Source organism: Coffea eugenioides, chromosome 5, assembly GCF_003713205.1.
Source record: "Coffea eugenioides isolate CCC68of chromosome 5, Ceug_1.0, whole genome shotgun sequence".
In the NCBI taxonomy this organism is placed as follows: Eukaryota; Viridiplantae; Streptophyta; class Magnoliopsida; order Gentianales; family Rubiaceae; genus Coffea; species Coffea eugenioides.
In genome coordinates, this window is record NC_040039.1 from 9006271 (window position 1) to 9020789 (window position 14519).

Consider the following 14519-nt stretch of genomic DNA (forward strand, 5'->3'; position numbering starts at 1 on the left):
TTTGACTTTGCCACCACTTTCTTCAACAAGTTACATAAAGTTTTGTTGAATGCCTCTGCGAGACCATTGGCTGGGGCATTATACATGGAGGACTTGCGTTGCTTGAGATTAAATTTCTCACATAACTTATCCATCAAGCCATTGGAGAAGGATTTTCCATTATCAGTGATAATGTACCGGGGAACTCCATAACGGTAAATAATATTCACACGAATAAAATTCACCACATCTTCCTTTCTAACTTGCTTGAGCGGTATGGCTTCAGCCCACTTAGAAAAGTAGTCGGTCGCAGCCAATATATATAAGTGTTGACCGGATGACTTTGGTAATGGCCCCACAACATCAAGGCCCCAAGCATCAAAAGGCCAAGAAGCAACGGTCGGGTGTAACGGCTCAGGTGGTTGATGAATGTAATTTGCATGAAACTGGCAAGCTTGACATCTTTGAGCATATTCTATGCAATCTTTGACCATAGTAGGCCAATAGTAGCCCATCCTTTTAATCCGAAAATGTAACTTGGGACCGGATTGATGTGCTCCATATATTCCAGAATGTGCTTCGTGCATCGCCCGATATGCCTCGTCTTCGCTTAGACAGCGCAACAGTACACCTTCAAATGATCTTCGGTACAGCGTGTCCTTGTACAAGATAAAACGAGGGGCTCGACGACGGATGTCAATTCTTCTACGTTGCTCCTCAGGTAATTTTTGATATTTGAGATAATCAACGAGGGGTTGTCTCCAATCTTCTTTGTCAATTTCATAGGTTGAGACCACATGAGCGTCGCCTCCTTCAATATTTTCATCATCAATCAGTGATGGAACTACCCACTTTCGGCACACACGGACTTGTATCTCATGATCCGGCATGGTAAGTGAAGAGGCTAGCGCAGCTAATGCATCAGCTTGCTTATTTTCCCTTCTAGGAACATGCTTAATACTTGCACCTCCAAGACGCCTCATTAGTTGCGTTGCATATTTGTGATACGGAATTAACTCGGACTTTTTGACTTCATAACTTCCCAAGAGTTGGTTAACCACTAATTGAGAGTCACCATAGATTTGAATGTCCAACTGTTCCATATCAACAGCTATTTCAAGTCCGAGTATGAGAGCTTGATACTCAGCGACATTGTTTGAACAATGATGACTTAGAGTAAAAGAGTATAGCAATATCCCTCCATCAGGAGTCACGAATACAATCCCTGCTCCAGCTCCATGACGATGAGCCGCACCATCAAAATACATCTTCCATGGTGGACGAATCTCGATAAGGAGTACATCCTCATCCGGTAAGTCATCACTTAGTTCCCATTCAGCAGGTATCGGGTGATCAGCAAGAAAATCTGCCAGAACTTGTCCCTTCACAGCTTTTTGAGGCACATAAATAATTTCAAACTGTTGTAGTTGAAGATACCATCTAGCTAGACGGTCGGACAACACTGGTCTACTCATCACATATTTTATGGGATTCGCCCTGGAAATGAGCCTCACACTATGCGCTTGAAAGTAGTGCTTTAACTTCTGTATTGCAAAAATAAGGGCTAAGCACAACTTTTCAATTGGCGAGTAATTTAGTTCGTTGGGGGTCATCATTCTGCTTAAATAATAAAGGGCAACCTCCTTTCCTTCATTATTTTCTTGAGCGAGCAATGCCCCCATCGATCGTTCTTGGGCGGCAATATAAAGGAGTAAGGGCTTTCCATGAATAGGTGCAGCCAACACAGGTGCTTTCATAAGATAAGACTTAATGCTATTGAATGCATTACTACATGCCTCATCCCATTGAAATGGCACATCTTTCTTCATCAATCGACTAAATGGCTGACACCTTCCTGCTAAATTTGAGATAAATCTCCGCAGATAAGCTAATCGCCCTTGAAGACTTTTCAATTCATGAATGTCACGAGGTTCAGGCATCCTCAATATAGCATCAATTTTGGCCTGATCAATTTCAATGCCTCGATGGCGAACCACAAAACCAAGAAATTTCCCCGACGTGACTCCAAATGCACACTTGAGAGGGTTCATTTTGAGTTGATACCTTCTCAACCGATCGAAAACTTGTCTCAAATCCTCCAAGTGATTATTTCTTTTCTTTGATTTCACAACTAAATCATCCACATAACACTCGATATTCTTATGAAGCATGTCGTCAAAGATACTTTGCATTGCTCTTTGATATGTGGCACCAGCATTTTTGAGACCAAAGGGCATCACTTTATAACAATAAATACCCTTAGGAGTACGAAATGCAGTGAGCTCCTCATCCTCCGGTGCCAATCGAATTTGATTATATCCAGAAGAGCCATCCATAAACGACAGAACTTCATGCCCAGTAGTTGCATCAATCATGAGTTCAGTGATTGGTAAAGGGAAGTCATCTTTGGGACAAGCATTGTTAACATCCCTGAAATCGACACAAATGCGGATTTGTCCATTCTTCTTTCGCACAGGCACGATACTCGAAATCCATGTGGGATATTTAACTTCACGAATAAACCCGGCTTCAATGAGTTTATTGACTTCAATTTCGATCAACGGAATCAAATCGGGTCTAAATCGCCGTTGTGCTTGCTTCACAGGTCGAACTCCCTTTTTAACAGCCAAATGGTGGACGGCCACTTTTGGGTTTAAATCCGGCATTTCTTTATAAGTCCATGCAAAAATATCTTGATACTCCCACAAGAGTTCAATATATGCCTTCTCTTCGTCAGGACTCAATGAAGCACTTACATATATTGGACGTGGGTTCTCTGAAGTACCAAGATTGACCTCCTTTAGATCATCCACAGTGGCCTTAACACCTTCCTCCAATTCAGGTGGAGCCTCTTCAGCATCTTCTTCTTCTTCAGGCGAGTCACCGTCAATTATAGTTATATGATTGCATGAAGCAACACTCTCTTCATCATCCTCTTTTGGTCTTGTGTACACCACGGTATGCTCCCTGACCCTCAATTCAGTCCCACACTTTATTACAAGATCTGTGCATCTTCTCATTCTCGAAGGAATGCTACTACCAAATTTATGAGAACCATTAGAAGGTTTTTCAAGATTTTGCAATGACTTTGCCATTTTTCCTTTACTCTTATGAGAGTTTTGAGGCTTTTGTCTTCTTTGTGGTCCTAATCTCTTAAAAACAGATACCCGTGGAGTTTTATTCTCCTTTTCATGAAAAGCTTGAAATTTACCAACTATTTGAGAAGACTCATCCTCTATAGCAATATATTGGCTACTAACTCTATTGATCTTGATGCGGATTGGTGTAGGAGAGAAGTAGCCAAGGCCAAATTTGGGATTTTCAACGGCGTATCCCTTTTCCTTCAACATCTTTTGGGTAGGATTCAACCCATGAATCATGTCACTGGTAGATTGACGGGATGGAACATTTAACACCGCAGATTCTTTGAGATCGTATCCAGCCTTAGCGAGAAGCTTATAAGCGATAGGATCAAAACCTTCTTTAGTTCTTGACTTTGGTATGGTGTCTTGTTCAACTTCAGATTCTTTGCTTAAAAAGTTAGACCTTTTAAGTTGAGAAGATGACGCCTTTTTTGTATCAAGATGAGCTACCGGAAGAGTCAAATCTTTTAGAGTTTCATGCTGAATTGCAGGTGACTGTCCCTGTTCCATTCTTGATTTGGGAGGGCAGCGAAAGACAACTGATTCATTGTTTGGCAATGAAACATCAGTTTCTTCATGAACTTCCTCTTTTGATTTCGAAGTCATCACTTTCTCCCCTTTTGCATTTGGAGATTCGGGGTTCTGGATTTTATCCCCTAGATAGAGGTTGCTCAGGCTTATCCTTCGCATGTGCCTTTTGATGTAAAATTTGGCATCGGCGATATATGCTTCCGCCTCAGTGAAAGGATTATCATCAGCTTTCACACTTCTTGCCACCCCGTTTTGACAGTACTTGAAGCATTGATGAAGAGTTGAAGGTACAACTCCATTTTCATGAATCCAGGGCCTTCCCAACAATACATTGTATGTTGTTTTAGCATCTATCACATACAATAGTGCTCTGGACGTCATGTCATCAATGACTATCTCCAAATTTAGTGACCCAAGAGCTCTTTGCCCTCCTTGATTGAAGCCTTGAATCATCAGTCGGCTATTGGAGAGTTCATCAACCGGGATACCAAGCTCCTTCAGAGTTTTTAAAGGGAGAATATTGACTGCGGAACCTCCATCTATCAACATTCTATTCACTTTTTGCTCTTTTGCATAACCAGTCACAAACAAAGGACGGTTATGCGGTGTTGACCCAAGCAACAAGTCTTCACTAGTAAAAGTGATACTTGTGACGTTCACCTCTTCATTGCTGGTAGACACACGACCTTCTTCATTGCCGGTGGACGCACGGGCCATCTCACAGAGAGATTCGCAAGTATTATCTTTTTGTTCCTCGATATGATCTACTTGCGTTGTGTGACTTGCGACCACATCAACATCAAAGAATTCCTTTGGCAAAAACTCTTTTAAAGTAATAGGAGTTCGCGACTTTTGCTTGAAGATTCGGCCTCCTTGAAGATTATGATAATCATTAGTTTTCTTTACGTCATTCTCTTTCCCCTTCCAAATCACCATACTTCTTGTTAAGACCTTGCTCGCCCTACTAGATGGACAAGACTTCCGCCTCCTTCTTCGCGTGACTAGAGTCCATCCTTCATCATCCACATCAGACTGTAGCGCCTTTTCATCTTCATATACATGTTCCTGAAGAGTTGAAGGAGCACCTTCTTGTTTGATTTCTATAGGATCAAGTGATCCAAATTGAATTATTGGCAATACAGGCACCATGACCCTTTTATCCTCCATGGACTGCAGGGAACCAATGGACGTTTGATTCACACTCGCCTTGTCTTCTTCAAGGAGAATTTTTCCCTGTCTTGCCAACTCCATTACTTTGTCTTTGAAGACAAAGCATTTTTGAATGGGATGCCCGACCAATCGGTGATACTTACAGTAATTTGGATCGTCAGTGTTCCTGGCCTCATCAGGTCGCTTCATCTCAGGAAGCGTGATCAAGTTTATACCTAACAGATCGTCAAACATACCAGGGACATCAGAATCAAGGAAAGGGTACTCCTTATCCTGCATCTCCTTGAGAGTTGGTTTCCTCTTTCCTTGTTCTTGATGTGCATTGATCTTGCTGTCTTCTCTCCTGGCAGTTTTGGGAACAACCTTAAAGGGCGTTACACTTGTAGCCATAGCTCCTTCTTTTCATTTTTAAATGGTGGCTTGCCCCCTTTCCTCGCTTCTTGTCTCTCTTTGGCCTTGTAAGGGTCAGGAACTGGCGGTTCTTGTCCATCAAGATTAATCTCCAACTTATGGGCTTTTGTGGACAATTCATCAAATGTTTCTGGTTGTACACCTTGTAAGATGTATCTGAGTCCCCAGTGCATACCTTGAATGCACATCTCGATCGCGGAAGATTCAGAAATTCGATCTTTGCAATTTAAGCTTAGATTCCTCCAACGGTCGATAAAATCAATGACAGGTTCGCTCTTCCATTGACGTGTATTAGAGAGTTCAGTCATGCTGACAGTTCTCTTTGTGCTATAGAAGCGACTAAGGAATTCATGCTCTAGCTGCTCCCAACTGTCAATGGTTCCAGACTCCAGATCCGTGTACCAATCAAAGGCATTACCCTTCAGCGAGCGAACAAACTGTTTAACGAGCAAGTCACCATCAGTGCCCGCATTGTTACAAGTTTCCACGAAGTGTGCTACATGTTGCTTAGGATTGCCCTTACCATCAAATTGTTGAAATTTTGGAGGTTGATACCCCACAGGCATTTTCAAACTTTCCACTCTAGCGGTGTAAGGTTTGGTGTAACCGCTGTATGGCTTGGCGCTTCCGCCCATCTTATCCTTGATTGTACCTTCGATAAATTCCTTCAGATTGTCAACATGAATGGTGCCATCAGGGGAGATTGAAAATTCCTTCGCGGCTTGTGACTTCGCATCCTCTTTCTCCTTCTCCCTTGATGACGAGTCCCCTTCATCTTGCACTTTGAATTTCTGTTTGGACATGCTAAGGCTATTTTCGCCTATATTTTCCACCATATCCATTAATTTGACTATCTTGGCATCCTGACTTTGTGCATGCACTACTAGCCCTTCGACAATTTTGGCTAGATTCGAGATCTGGTCTTCCACAGTTGTGGTATTGGTCATCATGACGGGCATCACCACAGAGGCAGCCGAATCACTTGGGCTACCAATAGATTCATCATGGGCTCCTTTCTTGTTAGGAAGCATCTCGAGATTTGCTTCTTCAGTCACAACGTTCGCCTTAGCCTTCTCTGCTAACTTCTTGGCCTTACTCCTTGTCAGAGGTGCAGTATACTGCGTCCCTTGAGTGGTTGAGACATCAGCAACTAAGCCTTCAAGAGAAAAGTTCACCTTCTTGAACTCCATCGAATTTTGAAACTGGTAAGTTGTTGGAAGAAAAGAGATGAGAGGCAGAGATTGTCCCACTGGGCGTGCCAGAAATTTGTAAGCACAAATTTTGTTGCCTAAAATAAAAGACAAGAAAACTTGCACAAATATCAAATTTATTAAATCAAATAATAAGCGGGTTACAATCTCTGAAAGTTCTTGAATCAAAGAAATTAATCCCCTGATTCTTTTCTTCGAATAGCTTCAATTGAAGGGCCGAAAAGACTTGTTCTCCAATCGAAAGGGTGTTTCCTACAATTTCGGCGTAGAAAACGATTGATTTGATGATGGCGTCAAACACTTGGAACTTCGAGTCTTCAACACCGATAGCAGGAGGATTTGTTTGACTTGATTTGGACTTGGATTTGAGGAAGAAAGCTCTTGAGGGAATTTGACAGAGTTTCTCCGAATGTTAGGGATTTTTCTATATCTTTGCCTTGAGGGAAGACCTCTATTTATAGCCAAAATATGTAGGCCAGGACTTCAAGAAAACCCTCAGAATCTTCCTGCATTTTGGATCATTTGTTACCCAAGAAATCCATTTAACTTGGGCTTAAATATTGGGCCAACCCAGATAGTCCATTGTGAATTAATAAATCAATTAATTCACTCCAACTTAAATGGACATTACGGATTTAATTTGATTTAATAACTCATATAATATTGGCCCGATTTGCCAGTCCAAAACATGATGGACTTCTATAATTTAATTTAATTTAATCAAGATCGATTTAGTTTAAATAAATCTTGACTAAAATAAATTAAATAAATTTTCTTTGTCTACAAATGCCCCCACTTCAAGACTCAATTGAGACTTGCTTGTCAAAGATTGAAATTGAGACTTGAAGTACTTGATTTTTTTTTTTTTTTTTTAACAAAAGGAAGCTGAATGGTGCACGCCATTCATGAACCACGTGTGGTCTACGCCAAAGTGTGATGCATAGGATTATTCCCCAGGTCACTACAATGTAATTGTTGCAATTAGTCTCGGAACTCAATGGCTTGGCAATCGCCAAAGCCAATTGTATTGCTCGAATTGCTGCTCTGTTGGTCTTTGGAATTCCATTGGAGACTAGTCCAAGTGACTACCATTAACTTAAAGTTGCAATACATTAAGACACCAGACATTAAAGCTCAAACGTTCCAATCGATATTATTCCGACAAGGATGGTCCCATGTCCCTTGAAGACTTTGCTCCATAGACATTCTTCACCTGGAAGTTCCAACAGGCGCCATTAATTTAATTTCACTTTCAGCAACTTCAATGTAGCCTTATTTGCATTAGGAATCCTTCTATGACCATTGCACCGCCTAAACATTTAATAATCAAAGCATGGCTACCAATTTGTTCGGTGGAAACTTTCCATTCAATACTTATCATGAAACTTCCACTTTAGACAGCCGAACATGGTAACTTTCACCACTTTGCATGAGGTTTCAAACCAGGAAGCAAAATCGATGGCTGCCGAATCCTATTCACAAGCAAATTGGAATTGATTTCTTAAACTTGACTTAAAAAAGAGTACCATTGCCGAAACTTGTAGCTTCCAAATTGGAATTGATTTCTCAAACTTAATTTAAAGAAGTACTACTGCCGAAACTTGTAGCTTCCAAATTGGGAATTGAGAAATCAAACTTAATTTAAAGAAGTACTACTGCCGAAACTTGTAGCTTCCAAATTGGAATTGATTTCTTAAGCTTGATTTAAAGAAGCACAATTGCCGAAACTTGTAGCTTCCAATTGATTCATGTATAGAATCATACTGCCGTGGCTTCAATGCTTTAAAGAGACAGGAGCCCATTTTCCCTTTTGACTTGCAATTGATTCTAAGAGAATTGGAAACATACCACCTTCGATTATTTCCAAATTGAGCATTGCCGAATTCATTGAGCACTTGCAATGAATTGGTAATTGGGCAAGTGCCTGCTGACGAGTCCCCTTGTGACTTCGCATCCTCTTTTTCCTTCTCCCTTGATGACGAGTCCCCTTCATCTTGCACTTTGAATTTCTGTTTGGACATGCTAAGGCTATTTTCGCCTATATTTTCCACCATATCCATTAACTTGACTATCTTGGCATCTTGACTTTGCGCATGCACTACCAGCCCTTCGACAATTTTGGCTAGATTCGAGATCTGGTCTTCCACAGTTGTGGTATTGGTCATCATGACGGGCATCACCACAGAGGCAGCCGAATCACTTGGGCTACCAATAGATTCATCATGGGCTCCTTTCTTGCTAGGAAGCATCTCGAGATTTGCTTCTTCAGTCACAACATTCGCCTTAGCCTTCTCTGCTAACTTCTTGGCCTTACTCCTTGTCAGAGATGCAGTATACTGCGTCCCTTGAGTGGTTGAGACATCAGCAACTAAGCCTTCAAGTGAAAAGTTCACCTTCTTGAACTCCATTGAATTTTGGAACTGGTAAGTTGTTGGAAGAAAAGAGATGAGAGGCAGAGATTGTCCCACTGGGCGTGCCAGAAATTTGTAAGCACAAATTTTGTTGCCTAAAATAAAAGACAAGAAAACTTGCACAAATATCAAATTTATTAAATTAAATAATAAGTAGGCTACAATCTCTGAAAATTCTTGAATCAAAGAAATTAATCCCCTGATTCTTTTCTTCGAATAGCTTCAATTGAAGGGCCGAAAAGACTTGTTCTCCAATCGAAAGGGTGTTTCCTACAATTTCGGCGTAGAAAACGATTGATTTGATGATGGCGTCAAACACTTGGAACTTCGAGTCTTCAACACCGATAGCAGGAGGATTTGTTTGACTTGATTTGGGCTTGGATTTGAGGAAGAAAGCTCTTGAGGGAATTTGACAGAGTTTCTCCGAATGTTAGGGATTTTTCTATATCTCCCTCTTTGCCTTGAGGGAAGACCTCTATTTATAGCCAAAATATGTAGGCTAGGTCTTCAAGAAAACCCTCAGAATCTTCTTGCATTTTGGATCACTTGTTACCCAAGAAATCCATTTAACTTGGGCTTAAATAATGGGCCAACCCAAATAGTCCATTGTGAATTAATAAATCAATTAATTCACTCCAATTTAAGCGGATATTATGGATTTAATTTGATTTAATAGCCCATATAATATTGGCCCAATTTGCCTGTCCAAAACATAATGGACTTCTATAATTTAATTTAATTTAGTCAAGATCAATTTTAATAAATCTCGACTAAATAAATTAAATAAAATTTCTTTGTCTACACTCATAGACTTGAAAATCTATAGGTGTGATTTTCTGTTGTTGCTCATATATCATGCAGCAGAGCTCAAGATTGTGCAGATCCTCATCTTCCCAAAAAGAACACATGTAAGAGAGGCGTGCTGCGTTCAAAGCCACTACTTCAAAGTGAGCCAATAGCGAGGTAGGAATATCTGCAATTCCTCGCAATTTGGCAAAGGGAATGAAGCTTTTCAAGAATGTTAGCTTTGCTTCAAGGGCTTGGACTTGAGCACTCAAAATAGCAGAAACAAACGATTCACTAATTTCCGGATGCATATAGTCATTTGTCAAATCTGCTAGATTTTGCAGGATGAGGTCTATGAATTCCATTAATTCATCATCTGTCATACAAGAATTTGATTTCAATGACCTGCTGCTGGCCAAAGCAAAGTAAATTTGGATGATTTCTTGCTTAAGTAATTTGATCTGTTCCTCAATTTCGAAGAACATTCCACATTCATCCGTTTCTGATCTATGGGAAAGAGAGTGAATATCCTCCTCATATTTGTGAAAGGTATCTTCGATGCAAGATAAGAAAGATGGAAGACTCACCTTCTTCACAACATTGTCAGATTCCAAGTACAAATCATTGCTTTGGCTCCACTTTCTTGCACACATAAGAAATGTTTTGAGAAATTTCATGTGTTTGATTGCATCAGGAACATCTAAAGGAACATACCGGTCTCGGAAGCTGTTCAGGATCAAATCTAGATCAAGTAAGACCCGATCGATGCTGCAAGTGGAGGCCATCTCCATCTCTTATGCAGGGATTTTCGTCAGTTTCACTCTCAAATTTTAAGAAAGAAACAAATCTCACTAACTGCAGAGCTAGCAAAGTATTTCTTTCCTGAAGATTACTTATTTGTTTCTGGTGAGAAGGTGAAGAAGAGTATTCAGATAATCAACTATTCAACTAGGTGGAATTGGCATCAAGATGGACCCCAGGCAATGATAATCAATTATTCAACTTGGTGGAATTGGAGCTAGGCACGTATTTGGTTAAATTGGCTTCACCCAAAATCCAAATTTATCTTGAACTAATTACAAACGGAGGAAATTGATAAAGATTAGTTGACTCTGTCATCAACATTTTATTAGGGAAATTTGATATGGCAATCTCTCAGGATTACAGCGAAATGCATTCTTGAAACATTTTCTGTTTTTGGTTTGTATTACAAATATGAGTGTGTCTTAGTTTCCCTAGTCATTACAAGCACATTAATTGGAGTTGATCAAAATTTTGTACGCATTCAAACAGAGTAAGAAACAAAAGAACAGCAAGGTAAAAGAGAAAATGCTGGATTATCATAAAGTCATCTTGTGTTTAGTAGAGTGAAGTTTTCATTGACAAGTTTATTATTTTTGGACTATTTCATACTCCTCATATTGGAGTTGAGAAGGACCACTATGGCATTGTCCATTGGCAAAGGGTCCCTACACCTATACTGCAAAAGCGTAAAAATCTAACTTGATTTACTGCACCTAGGGGTAGCAATTCCTGACACGATTCGAAAACACGATACGAACCTAACACGAAATTAATGAGTTTGGGGTTGAGGTTTTAGGGGTTTGGGTCAGAATCGCGTCGAACCCGAAAAGAAAACAGATCGATTTCAAGTCAACCCGTGGTGACCTGATATGACCTGTTTACGAATTAAAAATAATTTAATAAATATAAAAATTATTTTATCTAACTAAACTAAATCATTCTTTTTTTCAAACGCATTAATTACTTAATCCTAAATGAATTTATTTAACTTGTGTGAAGTTGAAATTATTATATTTGGATAAATAATATATTATGTTATTTTTTACTTTTATACTGTTTTAATTTATTTTATATTTGGTTTGGGATAAAACATTTTTACGGTGTTTAATTTATTTTAGATTTGGTTTGAAATTACTTATTTAAATTTTTATTACTTGATGATGTAATTAATTTTGTGAAAAATTGATTTGATTAGAAATTACAGTGATAAATTAATAAATTAAAATTAAGTTTCGGGTCATTTCAGGTCGACCCACCAACCCGAAATTTTTGGGTTCGTGTTAGGTATCCTGACCCGTTTCGGGTTAACGGGTCAGGTTCAGGTCAGCGGATTTTTTGTTATACTTAGACCTCAAACCGACCCGATTGCCACCCCTAATTGCACCTACACTTGTTTTACTTTAATCTTTGTAAATTGATTGTTTCTTTGAAAAATTTAAGCATTGTTACTCCATATAGTCACATCCTATTATTACATACATAAATTCTATGAAATCACAATTTTCATTTTCGTTACTATGGAAAAAGTAAAATGACATTAGAGGTTTTAGTTTAATGGATTCTTTCAGTTGAATGAAAATAATTACAACTGAGCCAGGCCTTGAAAGCTTGAACAGACATTCCCTATTTTCTATATTACCCGAACAGCCAAAACAAAGTTGTTAATTCCACCGTTTTGCACTCTAAAGTCGTTAATTCTTTCAAAATAGTATGGGTTCACACACTAACCCACACACTATTGGTGCAGGCATAGGAATAACGTGGAGCTATATGTGGGACTATGAGGAAGATCAAAAAAATAAAGAAACATTAAAATATGAATGATCGAAAAAGACTTGCTATAGAGAGTATGTATATAAATATAGATTTATTTGGTTTTTCTTTTCATATTTTTCTTTTAGCATGAATCTTCAAGCTAGCTCTCCAATTTTCTTCAATTGTTTTCTTTCTTGAGCCAACCACTAAAAATTTGACCACTTTCTCTTCTAATTCCCTTCTATTAATAATCATGACCATTGATCTGGGAGATTAATAACCGGGACCAACAAAGTAAAGAATTGAAGGCAAAAAATTTGAGGGCTTTAACCCTTGAAATTTTGGAAGTAGAGAATTTGAGATTTCTACAATTACTAGCATCAATTGTATTATAAAATATACGTATCATCACAGTTAGGTCTGTCAATCGGGACATATGAGTCGGGCTCTTATAAGTTCAGATTCAATTCATTTAATTTGTAACACTTTCAAACTTCGGGCCATGAGGTTCGGGTTAATAAATGTGATGATCATACTCAACTCACAAAATATTTCGGTTTTGAGCCTTATTCAGGCTTAGTTCAAGCTCAGTTATTGCTCCTCAATTTTCTTATATAATTACTATAATTATTGAGTTGTAAAGCTAATTTAATATTCACAAGATTACCACATTAAAACTAAACATGAACAAGTAATAGTTCTTAAAAAGCACATAAATCAAGAATTTTGTAACAATATTTATATCTAATTCATTCAAAATACTTGAAAAATAGTAATAAAACATGTGGTCATAAGCCAATACATTTTCAAAAGTTGAAACTTCGTCATACCTTTGTGACTTGAATCCAAACATGCTTGATGATTTATATTTCTAGACCAAAAAGAAATCAACCAAAAAATTTGCTCAACCAATAAGAAAAGTTAGAATTTCAATTATGCAATATCAATATTGGCTCTCAAGAAAGTTAGTAGATAAGTCTTCAAATGTATTTTTGTGTTTTGAAATTTGTATATATTTAATATTTAGTAATAATATATTCGAATGTATAATTATATTACATACATATCCTTATATATATAGCTAATTTAAGGGTTGGGCCTATATCGAGTTTGAACTTAATGAGGTCCAAACTCGACTCATATTTAATTCGGACATAATTTTTAGGCTCAAACTCATATTGGCTTAGTGAAAGGTTGGGCTCATCGGATTTTTTTTGGGCAGAACGAGCCAAGCTCGGGTGGCCTGGCTTCAGTGACAATCCTAATCATAATAAATATAAACACTAAGATAATAAACATAAAGAGTAAAATGATAACGTTCAAAATTAATGAGTGCATTAATGTTACCAATATACAATGGTCAAAGAAAATGATTGGATTAAAGAAGTAAAAAATTCTACTAATTAGCAGCAGTACTTTTTTCAAGAGTCAGGACATAAATGCATACTAATTTATCTATGTATCATAGATATATTTTTCAATTATCTTTTTATCTCATATATATTATATCAAAAAAATTGATTAAATATTAAAAAAAAAATCATCCGAAATAATCTCCTATCTAGACGCAAGTAAATGCCCATTTCAGTGTTACTTGGGCCATTGGAAATTAATGGAAAGTCTTCTCATAAGTCTTTCTTCAACATTGAGGGTGTCCACTTGGAAAATTAGAGAGAAGGCGACTGGCTGCTCTTCGGGTCAAGCACGACCAGAGAACCCTCCCTTTCCTTGCTTTTTAACACTGGGTTCATGGCTAAGGCATACCCATATTTTTAAATGTTTGATATCAATTCTTCTTATTTACGTAGAAAACTTCCACGAGTTGACTGAGAATTAGGTCCTATTTGATAATTCAATTCAATTCAATACTTAAATTTAATAGATTTAAATTTTAACATGTTTAAACATATTTAATAATAAAAAATTAAACATATGAATTAATTAAGTAGTACTATATTTTTTTGGCAAAATATATACTAAAAAATAAGTGATAAGTTATTCACTTATCACTTAATATGACATACATTCAAATGTATTAGATTTAATACTTAATAATCACTTATCACTTAATATGACATACATTCAAATGTATTAGATTTAATACTTAATAATTTAATAATTTTAAAATTTCAATTTCAATTTTATCAAATGCATCTTGTGTCATAGTCTCAAGAGTCAGAACTGAAATGCACGCTAACACTGCTTTTGTTTGGATACCAAATTTTTTTAAATAATATTTCACTTCCATTACAAACACATTTTCAACTCACATTTTTATATTTCCAATCACCTTTTTATCTCACATACATCACATCGTA